The sequence below is a fragment of the Anabrus simplex genome, chromosome 1 (genome assembly GCF_040414725.1).
Source record: "Anabrus simplex isolate iqAnaSimp1 chromosome 1, ASM4041472v1, whole genome shotgun sequence".
Classification (NCBI taxonomy): Eukaryota; Metazoa; Arthropoda; class Insecta; order Orthoptera; family Tettigoniidae; genus Anabrus; species Anabrus simplex.
The window spans coordinates 622,392,346-622,409,350 of record NC_090265.1 but is presented as its reverse complement, the minus strand read 5'-3'; the positions used below and the strand labels follow the sequence as shown (position 1 = coordinate 622,409,350).

General features: G+C 36.6%; 1 long non-coding RNA gene across 1 annotated transcript in view; it reads right to left on the bottom strand.

Moving 5' to 3' along the window:
- Nucleotides 1-4,918: 4,918 nt before the first annotated feature.
- The window catches only part of LOC136871158 (uncharacterized), a 54,628-nt gene continuing 42,541 nt past the window's right edge, over nt 4,919-17,005 (bottom strand). The window contains exon 5 of the long non-coding RNA XR_010859763.2: nt 4,919-4,963. This is a non-coding gene — a long non-coding RNA (uncharacterized lncRNA). The remainder of the gene's footprint in view (nt 4,964-17,005) is intronic.

Below are 17,005 nucleotides of genomic sequence, written 5' to 3'. Positions count from 1 at the left end.
TTATATAGGCCTACAAGTTTATGATGATTGTCTATAGATACCATGGATGTGTAAATATAAACTCAAAGTAAAACCAAATTAATTTCTTGTAATCAGTAAAGTTGTCAGATTTGTAATTTGCACAATTTGTTCCCCATTTTGAACAACAGAACAGTCCTTTTGCTCTCGTGTAAAATCTGCTTTTTGTTAAAAGATCTCCATTCTTAAGTGACTAGGTTGTACATCAGTTGTAAGCACTAAATGGACTTGCCCAAGCCTAATACAGAAGCAATGCAGGGTACAAAGGAACAATGATCATGGTCCATTTTTCTTTCGATTGCAAAACATTTGTAATACTTCTATTGTTGAACAAGTGTCAGAACTTTGTACAGAATGTGTTATGGAAAAAACTGAGGGTAAATTGTTTGTACAAATTTCTTTAGCATTTATAGAAATAGCAGACTATTACAGATAACTGAACAACATTGCCAAACTAGCTGATCCAGAGCAGCAGAAACAAGTTTCTTTTTTAATTAAAAAAATCATTAAGATTGACAGATCCCAATAATGTAAATATGTTTTTTAATAAAAAACTAAGTCCAAAATGTAAACAAAGTCTGAATTTAATTAAGGGAAAAAAACTAAGTCCAAAATGTAAACATTGTTTTAATTTTTAGTTCCTTCCTATTAATTTATATGCGAGTTTGAAATAATACTTTTTTCCAAAACATGTTAGCCTTATTTCTGATATGAAATATAATGGACCTTGATCATTATTCCTGTATAACAAATTGTTTTGTCAATGTTGTTACTGGCAATACAATGGAAAGGAATGTTAACCCACTAGTAGAATGCAGAACTAGAGCTATTGGCAATGCATTCTGCATGTCAGGAACTCTGATTTCTACCTTCCATGTGGAAATACATTCTTTTCCCTTGTATGCTGAATTGAAAAGTCCCTGCAGATTCAAGTTTTAATTTTTTTTTTTTGGACAGGACACTCTGTGATTCATAAAAGTTTCAACGCTGCACCTGGACACATGAAATGAGGAGTTGGACTTAGGGTATATTTTTAGGCATTTTTCTCCTCAAATTTTGCAAATTTTTGGGTAGAATTGACCAATTTTTGCTTAAAATTTGGATTTTTTTATCTAATTTTTAATTCATTTTCAGATTTTTGTTGTGTTCTTCCTAAATTTATCTTGTTAAAATGGAACTTTTTTCTTACATTACATGTGAAGTGTTCCACAATCTGGTTGAAGACTTCACATAGTTGCAGGATGGCTGAAAAATATTTAAAACATTGAAGAACTTCAAAAATTGTGGATGTTTTTTCTATTTTAAAAATTCATTATAAGGTTTAAAAAATGATGTACAAAGAAAGTATGATTAAATATTTTATTAATAAATCAAATATAAATATACAATTGAATACCATTTTCATTATGAAACAATGCATTCAGCTTACTGTTAATTATACAAATATTAATTTTTCATTAATAATATGCAGTATAAACTTTCAGTGATGTGGACACACCTAAAGGAGCACTGCAGCCAGAATCTGAAATATAAAGAAAAAACACATTGAGATAACTTATCACTTTTACATTCTAATACACAATTTGAAACAGAAATTAACATCCCTGAGAAATATAACAGACTTAGAACAAAAGCTTAAATTATAGAAATCTAAGTAATCTTTTTCTACAGATTTATCTATTTGTATAACACTGGAAAAAAAAATCTCTACATCTCCTTAAAATGACCAAGCATTTCTTTGCATAGTAAAATACTTTAGTAAACGATTTCAATATAACCTAAATATTGAATTTTCTTCTCTCAAATGAAAACATGTAACCAATTTAGTATTTTCACTAGTCAGCAAGTTATGCATAATAGCTAGAAACTACAGATGTTTCTAGATAATTGTTAAATAAGAAAAATTACACAAGAATGAAGATTGATACTGAATTTAAACTGGTTTAAATCTGAAATATAAATCTGCAAAGCCCTTATAATATTAAATCACTAATTTTGAAACATGACAATGGTACTATAAAGCTCTTTACACCCTTTTTATTCATGAAACTACCCATCACCCCAGTTTGTGGAGTCTCAAATTGGCACACCTTTTGAAGACTTTCCAAGGAAACAGTTCCTACACTCTTCAGACACCACTGCAAGCCTCCTTTATAGGACAATACAGTGACTGCAGTAGGAAAGACTTGCCTCAATGCCAGCTTTCAAATTTTACACAGTTCAAAAAAATTAGGGGAACATGTTTTTGAATGTATGCCATATTCCACAAAACAATACCTCACACGCAGATATATTACCAACTAAACCTTTATTCTTTACCATTGAAGTATACAAAAGAACATTGATGGATTCGCATTAATTTTCAGAGCACAAACAAATGTCCAAATAAGGGCAAAACACAAAGTGATAACAGCCCTCCAACATGGATTTTTTTCACAATTGGAGAGCTTCAGTATGCTGTATGTCCTCCACAAGCATTTATCACAGCTTGGCACATGCGTGGCATGCTCTATATAAGGACACAGATCACATTGCAGTATCAGGTGTCATTCTTCAACGAGAGCCAGTTCCAGGTCTTTGAGATTTTAAGTTCCTAGAAGAAAACCAGCATTTTAAAGGCAAGTAAATCCAACCAGTCAACTGTCACATTTAATTCTATAGCTGAAAAGCCCACGAGTTGGAATATTAACCCTTGTCTAGTCACACGAAAATTATTACATTAATAGTCATGCACGGAGGTAATCTTCCGGGGTTAAAAATACCCATCATTTTTGTCCTTTGAGATATTTTGGCATGTTCGTTTGCAGTATTCTTCAGTATAATTGAAAGAAACCCTTTTAAGTACTTGTAGGTTATTTTTACACAGTTTGATCTAAAAGCAGAATGCTGTAGACCTTAACTATGTCGAATGATCTTATGATATTAAATTCGTGAGACTCGCCATTACCTACAATGATCACATCATGAAATATTTTTCTAAAATAAGTTTAGAAGAACAAAACAAGGTCATCAACCTCCAAAATAAAAATTATGCACTAAAATATAAGGTAATTTACTTAATCACACATGGAGGTAATGTCCAGGTGATGTCACTCATGAAAACAATGATCCCACACTTGCACACAGGATGCACGATCATACCAAAATGCTGACAGGAAGAATCCAAATGAACGAGAAAGGTATAGGGATCAAAATATAATCAGACCAGAGGAAATCTCCGTGAGCAACTAAGGGTTAATATTTGCAGTCTGATTGTTTCCTTCTGGACTTTATATATATATATATATATAAAATAGCTTGTCCTGACTGACTTACTGATTCATCATCACCAAGCCAAAACTACTTGACATAATATAAATGTATCCCCAAATTTTCATTAAGATGTAGGTGCTCGCTAAGAGGATATTTGGATATTCCGTTGCTAAGGGGGTGAAAATGGGGGTGAAATTTTAAAATGAGTATCTCTATCTCAAAACTTCGAAAGTTTACAGATGTAAAAATTTGTATTTAGAACCATCAAAAATAAACATTTTTTTGTTTTCAGAAAATCCCAATAGGACAGGTTTAAAAGGGTGAAAAAGGGGTTGAATGCCTTTAATCAGGATACCAGTACTTATATCTCAGAAACTGTAGATATTACAGACCTGAAAATTGGTACTTTTGATCTCTTAAAAATAAAGAAACATGTATTCTTTTGTTTTTGGAAAATCCAATTAATGGGAGGGGGAAAGAGGGGGTGAATTTTTAAAATGAGTATCTATATTTCAAAACTTTAAAAGTTTGCACATGTAAAAATTGATATTTAGAATCTACTTTAAAAATAAAAGAACACGTATTTTTTGTTTTCTGTAAATCCGAATAGGAGGGGTGTAAAAGGGTGAATAATGGGTTGAATGCCTTTAATGAGGATACATATATCTCAAACTGAAGATATTACAGAACTGAAAATTTGTGTATGGGATCTCCTTTGAAAATAAAGAAACACTTATTTTTGTTTGGAAATTCCAATTAATGGTGGTTAAACAGGAGTGACATATTGGGATGAATTTTTTGAAAGATTATAGCTACAGAATATTTGAGAAACATAGAATGATACAGACATAAAAAGTGGCATTTGGAATCTCCTGTAAATGTAAAGAAACACAGGTGATTTGTTTTTGGCAACTCCTCTTAAGGGGAACTAAAAAGGGGGTGAAATTTTAAAATGAGAATTTATACAGTATATCTCAAAAAAACCTGAACATGTTACAGAAGTGAAAAGTGGTATTTTTTATCTCTATTAAAATAAAGGAACATGTATTTTTAGTTTTCAGAAATACCCCTTGGGTGGAGGTGGGAGGTAAAGCAACTGAAAAGGGTGTTGAATTCTTTTAATTAGGCTACTGTTATCTCAAAAATGAAGATGTTACAGATAGATGTTGATGGATTGTTTCACAGAGCTACAATCGCTCTGCCCTACTGCCCACTCCCCTCTCCACTGTACAGTATACTCTATTTTATCATCCAATAGGAGTAATCCAAAGTGTATCTGGTGTCCACTAGAATTATCAGGATGTTCAAACTGAAACAATAAAAAGGGTAGTTTCTCCTTACCGTGACCTCCACCGAAGCCGCATACTGAGCGTGCCAAATCTGTCGCGCTGTCAGCTGTGTTACTGTGCAAACATGTCCTCATGCCAGCTTAATGATAGTGATATCTAAGGCTGATTCTCCACGAGCAGGTAAAACGCCGCTGTTCGCCCACTACAAACCCGCTTGTGGAACAGAACTATGCGGTATTTGTAGAACTGTCTACACGGGCGGTTTGCACGCCACGGGTGGACGCGTCCATGAGCGGGCAGGCGGGTCTAACGCCAGCAGAGGCGTCATTCTCGCTAGTGGTAGAACAGCGAATCATACTCCACGAGGCGGCAGCGAGCAGTTCACCCACCTCTGTCGCACGAAACTGAAATGAGGTCATTACAATGAGTCAGTAGGAATGGCACGATTAAAATTAATGTCATGTGAAATACTCGATCAAATGAAAAACCACACATTTTCTCAATTTTAACGAACAGTACTACGCTTCCGATCTAACAATCCAAATTTTCAGAGCTGGAATGACCAAGCCGCAGACAGCCGTGATCCGTGAACACTGTCTTTTTTTGGCGGAGGGGTCGAATAGTGGAGAGTCCCAGGGCAAAAACTATGTCATTTTACTACCGTTTCCTAGGAATGCACGATGAATCGGAAAATCTCAATTCACTACACTGGCAGGGGAAGAATGACTTGGTAGCACATTCTTCTTCAAAGCCAGAGGGGAAAGCCCCTCTTCACTGCTAATTTGGAATAAAATGAATATAGATTTAATAAAAGTGAAGCGGAAGAAGCTTTTAAGAAACGGCTCTTTTCAGGGTTGAATTTAGAGTTAATTTAGTGAATTGTGGTGCTATAATTTGGAGTAGGCCTAAATTGTAATTCTAGACCAGGTCATACTACTACTACTACTACATGAGCCTCTGCCTTAAATGTGCACACTGCTCATTCAAAACAGCGCGTCAGAGTAGGGATCGAATGGCTGGAATACTATGATGAACCAGTGTTACGTATGTATGAACCAGAGAAGTGGAATGCTAAAGAAGAAAGTTTTCTAACTCCCCAGCTATTTCCCGCCAATATTCAGTCAGGCTGTTATACTATGTACGCAGCAGTAATCCCATCTATCGGAGTTGAGTGGCAGCATAAGAGAAAAAGAACATCACAAACAATGGTCAATATGTTATTGTTGATGAATGTTACACGCTTTCGATATCGTAGGCCTCACATTTAGTTTTCTAAATATCACTCTTATAGTCTGTGCGGTAAAACTGAATAAAACGGAGGTAAGGGTGTATTCTGCCCGAAGGCAGGTCTGAACCTCCGCAGAGGTGTGCTTGAGCCGGAGTTTACGTGCGGTAGGTGGCCAGTTCCTTTCCGCTCCTCCATTCCCTTGCCCCCTACCAACAGCGCTTGGCAACCCATCCAAATCTTGACCACACCCAATGTTGGTTAAATTCGGAGAAATCACGGGATCCGGTGTTCCCAACACGGCTACGGCCGTTGGCAGTAAAACAAATGATCAAAAATTGTATTCTAACATTTGTTATGCAGTACTTTTCGATAGGACCAATAACTTATTGTAGGTATTTAAAAAAATTTTAGGTGCCTTTCCCGGAACTGCAATTTCATCCAGGGTGAATAAAATTGTTTATAGCTTAGACTGTAGTTTCTTATTCCCCCGACTATGTATCGATTTTCATTATATTCTGTTAACCCATTTTCTCCTGGTTCGGCGTTGATATGGACTTAGCAACAAAAATACAAATTCATGAATGTCTCCCATATCATAGCCAGTACGGTAAACATGTATGAGACATAAATGATCGAAAATGTAATTCTATATAACTTGAGTTATGTAATATCTATCGATAAGACCACTAACAATATAAATATTTGAGAAATAAATTTCAGGCCTTCACCTAAACTACCATTTCACTCGTTTAGTAATATGCACCTTAAGTTCAAACAGCTCATTGAATGAAGCAACTGACATTCTATAATATGGGAAAAATATTTCCAGATAGCTCCTGTGTTCACAAAACGTTCAATGAAATTGTCCAGTGGTGACCCGATTCGACAATGCAGGGAGAGTCCACAAACGCCTTTTCTTACCAGGTTTCTTTTTTAATATTACTATTAACTGTAGTTAAGCTCTGAAAACACAACCTATTTGTACGACATCCATCATAGTATGGCAGGATTATCGCTGGTGGAGAATGGCTGGGGGTGTCGCCGGCGTTTTTGGAGCTGTTCACAGGCGTCAATTCAACCGCTCGTGTAGAATACGAAAAAAGTTTGAGTGGTCAGGCGGGCAAACAGCAGCGTTTTACCTGCTCGTGGAGAATCAGCCTTAGATATTTTATCAAGAGAAGTGGATTCAGAAATGCTGTAGATTATGGGGATGCCTCTGCTTACAAACCAAATAACATTAAGTGATAGTTCTGGCAAGATTTTTATTTGTTATCTCACCTCTGAATGAAAGTTTTTAGCTGCATTATTTTACTCCATATACAAACAAAAAATACTTCACCTCACCAGAAATTTGGCTTTTTTGTTTAGACAGACACACAGGTTGCTGATAGGAGTGCAATGATGGAAATATTTTCAGGGCTATTATACCAAAGCAAACATTTCTAAGTAGGTAAATTGTTTTTTAAATGTAATTGCATATATTTGTGGTTTAAGTAGCCACCATAAATGATTTATTTTTATTGTTTGAACAGCTTTTTTGGTATAACTTGAATGCAATTTTTTTTCCTGTACATTTGTTTCTCATAAGACCAGTATAATAAAATTAGATATATCATACTTCCTGATTGACATTTTGGATGGCTGGTGCTTTCATATGATACAAAAATCAAGTATGTACTATGTTTCACTGTTGTGCAATAATGTATTAAAATTCAGGAAAAACACTCAGTTCCCTGCCAGGGTCCATGTTAAAATATAGTGTTGAAAGTGTTAAGCTTCAATATTGGTTTGAGAATGGAAACAAATTTTCCATGCAACTGTCACAACAAATGAAATTCATCAGTGCACATGCCAAACTTAATTTAGCAGTCCTCTTCCTACACATTACACAAATAATCCCACAGATAAGTACATTGCTTTCTGTACAAATTAAATATTATTATTATTATTATTATTATTATTATTATTATTATTATTTATTAGAGTAAAGCAAAACACCGCTGTACAAGACATTCAATTCTAGTGTCATGAAGAGTACAACTTTGGCAAAGGGAAGATTAAATTATAGCAGTATGTAGCCGAATGAGTTGTACGGGCCATATAGATTTAGCTTGCATTCTCGAGATCGTAGATTCGAAACACACCATTGGCAGCCCTGAAGATTGTTTTTAGTAGTTTCCTCATTTTTACACCAGGAAAATATTGGGGCTGTTATGTTCACAGCTCTTCCTTCCCAGTTCTTTCCTTTACCTTTCTCGTATTGCCAAAATCTTTCCTGCATTAGCACGACAAGCATCCACAAAGAAATCCACTCACATAATATAGGCCCTACTTTGTATGTGCTTACCTGGCAGTAAATATAATTGAATAGATTCCCTCCCATTTGATGTGACAGTCCTCAAGTTATTCTGATATGGATGTAGTTTATGTGACCTATAATTCCAGAGAAAAATTAACTACATTGGTTGCCAAGAATTATAGCCAAGTTGCCAGTTATTGGACTGTCCCTTGTGTCCAGCTCAAGAAACTTTTTGCTAGGGGCTTTACGTCGTACCGACACAGATAGGTCTTATAGCGACGATGGGATAGGAAAGGCCTAGGAGTTGGAAGGAAGTGGCCGTGGCCTTAATTAAGGTACAGCTCCAGCATTTGCCTGGCGTGAAAATGGGAAACCACGGAAAACCATCTTCAGGGCTGCCGATAGTGGGATTCGAACCTACTATTTCCCGGATGCAAGCTCACAGCGGCGCGCTCAAGAAACAAGTCAAGAAACAACCAATTTTGCTATTAACCCCTATATTTAAGACACCTTTCCTATCCCCCTTCCTCACATGAGGTGATGTGAGTAGACCTTAAACAGGAGTGCTCAATCATACATGCAACTACTGAATTGCTTGACAGAACATTAATCAAGCAAGATGACTGATCACACATCTACCACCTACATGCCAGTTTGTCACTAGAGGCTTCCAGTCATCAAAAATCCTGCCTCCATTGCAACTCCTCGATTGCTGTATGACTTCTTGGAAGAAATCTGTGTGTAGTTTGAAAACAGCTGTGCGAGAGTACCGTATTTTCTTGCACATATAATGCCCTTGCATAATTTACACATCTCAATATTTTTGGGTCCAAAGTGGAGGAAAAAATGTTCACGTATTTGACACACCCACTTCTTTGATCATCTATCACGCAGCTCTGGATGAGCTTTGAAATAAAGATTTCAACTACTCAGGTAGCAGCCTTCCTATTGCAAAACCAGGCATTCCAAACGCCAGGCAACATGCTGTTATCAGCTGGTAGGAAATACTACTGCACTAATTCAGTGAGAGCATCAGCCCATAAGTGACTAGTGATGGTCTAGTTCAGTCTGGTACAAACTTATTTTACAAGCATTTTGGGTATAGGACATGCGTTTTGTGATCTCAAAACTGTTAGTCAGCAGTGCGCAAGTATTCGAGAAATACTGCATCATATAAACTCACGGTGATCAGTTATGCCGAACATATGGGAATAGGGCAGCGGGCCGCAAGTATTCAGTGTACAGATGTAACGTGCGCTACCGCGATAACAGAGAAGTACACTTCAAGTAACCAGCCAGTCTCGCAAAGCAATTCGCAGACCAAAAAGCAGCGAGTTTCCGAAAGTAAGGGAGGATCTTTTAAATATATGATTTCGTTATGCAACGTTGGGTATGACATTTCTCATGAAATGCTGTATTTTAAAGGACAAGAAATAGCTGCTGCACATTGAATCAGTGTCTGATTTGAAGGTTAGCCAAGGCTTGATGAATTTTATGAAGTGAAATGGACTTTCTCTTCGACGAAGAACATTATTCCACAAAAATCCGAATGATTTACACCAAAAGTATTTGATTCTCATTGCTTTGTGATTGAGAAGTGTACAGTGAAGGAACCACAGGTCAGATGCCAATCAGTTTCCATATGCCACATAGTTGAACAATCTACAAGAAAGTGACAGAGTTATCGCACACACTACCGGAAGCAAAAAAGAACAATGTACTGCAATGCTTGCTTTAACAGGTGATTGCAGAAAGCTTACACCTTAGTTCTAAAATGAAAAACAATGCTTAAAGTAAAATTTCCATGAGGGGTCCATGTTCGTATCCAAGAAAAGGGGTGACTGAACAAGTCACTCATACAAGATTGGATACGAATTGTTTGGGGGAATATAATATGGGTCCCTCTTTCGATGCCCAGCCCTTCTAGAGTTGGACAGTTTTCTTCTTTGCCGGTATGTCATTTTATGTACTTACGTGAATTTTACTTTTATTAGTAACTACATTTTTTTTTACTCCAGGTCATATGTCAGCTCGTAGCAGGAAGAATATTTTCCAGTGTTGGTACTTCAAACCGATGTGTCCAAGTTACCTGATGTACCCTATTTGACTTTTCAGAAAAACTCACCAGATTTTTTTGCCAAACGACGATTAACCGCAAATGAGTTGAACCAATTGCGTACTAGCTGATGTGCCCGTGCTTCGCTACGGAATTCTACATTTTATACAGAACTGTAGGTTAGATAGAGTACACATGAGCAAGCCTGTATTAAATTGCATAGTTCCTAACGTTACCCTGGAAACGCGATGGAGATCTCACCAAACGTCTTCTCGTATGAAGACTGCGTTAGGGAATGTTCATTGGAATGGTAGGAATGCTTGCCTACAGTCACAATCAGGTTGGGGAACTGCATTATAATGGCAGACACTCACTCTCCACCTGCATCCTCAGAAAGACTGTCTTAGTGGTTTTCCCAAATGAAATGAACATAGGTCATTACAATGACGTAGGTAGGAATGGCGCGAGTAAAAGTGATGATTTCACATGAAATACTCGATCAAATGAAAAACCACACATTTGACTTAAACAGTATTACGCTGCCAATCTAACAGTTCAAAGTTCCAGCGCTGGAATAACCAGGCCACAGACAGCCATGATCCGTGACCACACATTTTTCTGAGGGGGGATGTCGAATAGTAGAGAGTCCCAGGGCAAAAACTAGGCTCTTTTACTAATCTGTTTCCTAGGAGTACCCGATGAGTCAGAAAATCTCAGTTCCCTACAGTGGCGATGGAAAAATCTGACTTGGAGGCAATTTTTTCCTCCAAGCCAGAGGAGAAAGCCGATTCACTGTTAATTTTGAACAAAATGAATGTAGGATTTTAAAAAAGGGAAGAGGAAGCAGCTCTTTTTAAGAAACGGCTCTTTTCAGGATTGAATTTTGAGTTATTTAGTGAACTGTGGTGCTATAATTTTGAATATATCTTATTGTAATTCTAGACCAGGTACTACTACTACATGAGCCTTTGGCTTAAGATTGCACACTGCTCATTCAAAACAGCACGTCAGAATAGGAATCTAATAGCTGGAATACTATGATGAACCAGCGAGTTAGGTACCAGCAGTACGGTATCAGAAAATTTATGAACCAGAGGAATGACATGCTAAAGAAGAAAGTTTAACTTCCCAGCTATTTCCTGCCAATATTCAAACTGTTATACTCTCTATGAAGCAGTAATCCCATCTATCGGAGTTGAACGACAGCATAAGAGACAAAGAAAATCGCAAACAATGGTCAATGTAATGTTATTGATCAATGTTATGCGCTTTCAATATTGTAGGCCTTCGCATTTAGTTTTCTTCCGATTCTGAAATACCATTCTTATCATAGTTGGTGTGGCAAAATTGAATAAAACAAATGGTTGGAAATTGTATTCTGAATAACTTGTTATGCAGTACTTTTCGATAGGACCAATAACATAGGTATTTAAAAATTAAATTTTAGGTGCCTTCTCCTAAACTACAATTTCCTACAGAGCAAATAAAATTGTTTATAACTGAGACTGTAGTTTCTCATTCCCCAACTCTATATACTGACTTCCATTAAATTATGTTAACCCATTTGTGGCTCGGCGTTGATACGGACTTGGCAACAAAAATACAAATTCATGAATATCTGTTATCAAAGCTGGTATGTTAACAATGTATGACAAATGATCGGAAATTTAATTCTGTATAACTTTAGTTACGTAGTATTTATCGATAGGACCACTAATATAAATATTTGGGAATTCAATTTTAGGCCTTCCCCTAAACTACCATTTCACTCGCTGTGAATGAAATGATTTATAGCCTACATTGTAGTGGCTCATCCGACTTCACATACCGATTTTCATTAAATTCTTTTCAGCCGTTTTCTCGTGATGCATGTACATACAGAGACAGGCAGAAATTCCATAAAAGTAAAAAATGCATTTCCTTGTTACTATGGACGTGACTGATACAGAAATACCATTCTTTTCAAATTCTGAGCAATGTACAGACAAAACTCTTTATATATACAGATATCTGAAACTTACATGAACTTAATATTTTTTAAATACCTGAATTTCTCGAATTTATTCATCCAAAATTTTTGCCTGTATTTTTCATCAAAAAAAGGTGTGAATTACGTGAGAAAATACAGTATTGCGATACTCCACTGTACCTTATTTGAAAATTTGATGACCAAGGAACAGGTTTCTCAATGATGAACAAGTCTTAGACAACTTAGGAATTCAGTCACTGCAACCTTCAACATGCCATCGTTATCCTATGCCTAGGCTGCTATTGAGGACTTCATGATGCTGCCCTTAATACAGAGAACAGAAACAAGACTACTTTTAGTGGCATATCCTTCACAGAGAGATCACGCCCTTCTAAGGGAGCTCATCTGCTCTTAGCTTTTTGCTCCCTCAGGGAGTCAGGTGGGTTATCAATGCTGTCCAACAACCTGCTTCTAGTTGCTGGCAGTAGAGTCTACTCCATTACCATAGCAGAACCACTTGCAGCCAGACAGAAGTATTAGTTCCATCTGAAAGATGTATGCAAATTAAAATTTCTTCAGCACATTCCAGGTATTTTTGGTAGGCTCATTTTGGTTTTGGCTTGGGGTTTAAGGCCAATTGACCTACCTGGCACCATGGGATTAGAGATTAAATCAACCCAGGATTGAACAGGATTTGAACCTCAGCCCTTCAAGTGGGAAGCCAGAAGCTAAGCCACTGTGTTAATCATACCCCCACAAAACAAACTATAGAAATACAGATTTCTAACTTTTTATATCCAGTATATTTTTACTGTTCAAGCTATAATAATGCAGATGTTCATAAATTGTCAGTAACAAGGAAATATTGTTCAGTCAGTTATGAACTGGCAACATAATGGTCATTTTTGTAAGCTATAAAACTGCATGGTTGCTCCTACTGTTCAGAAAGATTTCCATTGAAATAAGAATAAAAATATTAACAATTAGGATTCCAAGGTTGGGGAGATAGGGTAAAACCTGGGCCTCAACGACATTACATGTGAATTACAAAAACAGCAACAAAAATTCTCGGCTCCTTACACTACACCAGTTGAGTAGGAGAAGGTATTAACTCTGATGATTATTTCACTTGAAAGGCACCACAGACTAGTTTACTTATATATTAATTTAGCAACCAACCTTGTTTGAGTTATATTTTAGATTCTTATATTACCATTAGTCTTTCAGTGTTCTGAAAGATCAGAGGCAGATCCAGGATTCCCTAAAGGGAGGGACTTAAAGCAAGGATAAGCAATTCAGACATTTTACTTCTGTAGTGATGAAATTTCCCAAGTTTATTTTAAGAAAATTTTTACAGTATAGTAAAATCTAGTTTAAGGTAATCTCTTTAAAATAACATGTCCTGATTTAGCATCGGCAAGTCAAAACTGCTGGACATAAAGAAATTAAATTTTGGAGATACATTTATATAAGACTGTAGGTGCTCACTAAGGTAGAATTTTTGGATATTCCATTGCTAACGGGATGAAAGGTGTGTGTGGGGGGGGGGGGGGGGTGAATTGTTTAAATAAGCATATCTATATCTCAAAAACTTAAGTTTACAGATGTAAAAAATTGGTATTTGGTATCATTTAAAAATATATTTTTTTGTTTTCAGAAAATCCCCTTAATGTGGTTGAAAAAGGGTGAAAAAGGGGTTGAATACCTTTTATGAGGATACTTATCTCAAAAACTGAAGTTGTTACAGACATGAAAATGGTATTTGGAATCTCTTTTAAAAATAAAGACGCATGCATTTTCTTTTGTTTTCGACTTAAGACTCTCACATGTACAGTTCTATATCGCATGGTCATCTTAGCCCCAATGGGTAATACTACAAATGTGGTTTGCAAAGAGTTTCTGGGGTAAATGAAGCTCTATTTTTCAGTGAGTTATTGTACTTTAAGGATTTTCAGATAAGGACTTAGTACAGTACTGAGAAACAATTACTTTTATTAAATCACGAAATCCACGTGAGCAAAGCCATGGGTAACAGCTAGTTTATTGATATTTATCTAACCATAAAGTAATGTTTGAAGTACAGCAGCTTTACTATGTACAGCAGTATTAGCAATTCACATCAATCAACACTTGACCAGTTAGAAATATCCAGCCTTCGTGGTTTTGATGTAGGGTATCTTCAGTATTTATTGACCTTTCCTTATGGTTGTTTGCTAATGCAAGGCCATTAAGCTGGTTCTCTCCCATTGTACTTGGTTTGTAGCTTGCGTAGCACCAAGAAACTTCTCTCAGTAGAGGCTCTAATGACTGGTAGGGTGGCATATATATTTGTAGCAGTAGTCTAATATAAGGAAAGAAGTTCATTACATAGAGCTAATGTACATTTTTGGCTATTTTCTTCTGGATGAGACTGTCTCAAGTATCTTTCCTTTGTGATATTTCTGCTCTTAATTCTACACTTGTTGCTGTGCAATCTGCTTCATACATTTCTACTGCTTAAATAATTTTGTCTACTGAAAAACTTAGAAAAATTACTGGAACTAAGCCTTTCTGGGGATCACCATGTTAACATTATCATAGTCTTATTAAGGGGTCTAAAAAAAGGCAAGAATAACCTACTATCTTCTTAAGAATTCCTCAGGATACTTAGTTAACACATTTGTTCTTTTGAGTTCACCTGCCACATTTCTTCACCAATTGAAGCAGCCACGTCAATTGCTGCCATAAAAATGCTCTTACACTATTCATCGGTATTTTTATCATATTCAACCTTCTAATTATGGTGCCAGTGTAAAACAAAGCTGTTTCCAAACCAATGATAAATTCACTTCTCGAAGCCGCACCTATGGCAACAGCTTTTCTTAACGTCTCACTGTCTATCATTTTCTACTTTTTTTAAAATTTGCTTTACATCTTATGGCAATGATGGGATAGGAAAGGCCTAGGAGTGAGAAGGAAGCGGCCGTGGGCTTAAGGTACAGTCTCAGCATTTGCCTGGTGCAAAAATGGGAAACCACAGAAAACCATCTTCAGGGTTGCCGACAGTGGGTTCAAACCTACTATCTCCCGGATGAAAGCTCTCGGCTGCATGCCTCTAACTGCACTGCGAACTTGCCTGGTTCCATTTGTTCAAGAAGCCTTACGTGTAATATTAGTTCCTGAAATACAATGAAGCTATCATGTCTCTACCCAATGAGGACAACTTTTATTTTGTCCCTTTTTTTACTCACAAGATATCAGGTTCACTATTAACACTCTTTGAAGAGCAGACATTCTCTTCGTAGAAGCAGAGACAAATGTTCTCACTGATTAGATAATCCCTATCATTCTTAATTTGCCTAACATCACTGCTTTTTGTAATGCACAACGTCAGCTGAAGGCTGAAGCAGGATATGTAAAATGTCAGATTATCATTTAAAATTAGTGCTTGCATTCCAAAAAAATTACCTGAAATTTGACCTGCCATCAAACCCCGAGCCCAGAAATCTTTAAAGTTTAATCAAACATTTTAACTTTCAAATGTAACTACAGAGGGGGAGGGATTGGCTAAAACTGCCCTTAGGCCCTCCCTGGATCCACCTCTGAAAGTTTCATCCACCAATTATCCTATGAATGAATAATTTGTTTTTAAATTCCTAGAAAGTATTTTTTTTTTTTTTACACTATAGACAATTGCCGTGATTGCTCAATGGTGTTTGAGAGCCTCCATATTCTCTACTATTAATAAGAAATTAGAAAAACAATTATTGCAATGATAAAACATCTTGCTATTTCCCAAAATCATGACATTTAAGGATCGAAGATCCAAAAAAGGATTTTCTGTGAAAAAGGTGACCTATTTAATAAAAGTAATGTAGATCCTGCACATTGCAGACACCACCTTCAGATGATTAAGTCCATAAATACATTACTACCATATGGCAATGCAAAATTAATTCTCTAAATAACCGCTGAATTAAATAGTCACTGTACTGCATTTCCTATGTAAGGACACGGTAACTGTTATACCAGTCACTGTAGCAAAAACAGGTTAATGAAGTTAAGGACTGTTTTGCAATGTAATTCAGCTACTTTTACATAGTCCCCATTTTTATTAAAATTCGTCATATTGTGACAAGTTTTTGCAAACTTTTTTATAGAAGTCTGCTGCCTACGATGAGAGCCATGTCTCAACCATCGTTTTCACTTCGTCAGTGTGGCAATACTTGCTGGTGAGGAACCTTATCAGATGAACACACACTAGTCACTAGCTGCAAGATCAATGCTATTGGCAGTGGGGGGCAGTGGGGCAAATGAATTGCAGCCAGCCAAACTGCAGTATTTAGTGAGAGTTTGCATTTTAACCACAGAGTGAGGTCTTGCAATGTCATGAAACAACAACAGTTCAATAGACAGGAGGCCATGGCACTTATTCTAGGGTGCACAGTGAAGTTTCATCAATATTGCACAATACACAGCTGCATTTTATGTCCCTTGTGGCATGAAATCCATTAGTAGAACACCTCTTACCTAAAAGACGGTTACCATCATCTTTGGGTTAGAAATTCTGCTTGAATTTCATTCACCTTCTGAGACAATCTCAGTCACCACTCCACTGATTGGATTCCATTGTCACACGAGACTCCCATGTCTCATCCCATGTGATGATGTGGTCCAATAATGCAGCACAATGTTATGGCAGTGATCAAAAATGTTTATGCACTTGTGCATTTCTTCATTGTGTGTTCCTTGGTCAGCATCTTCAGAATCTACAAATTGCACATTTTTCTGAGTCCACTTTTCTGGACGATTTTATAAAGAACCAGCTTTAAAACTTTGGGAAAGTGAAATTATAGGATATTGTGACATATGCTTGTAAAAAGGGTGGTGTCAACCTCACATGCAGTATTGTCTG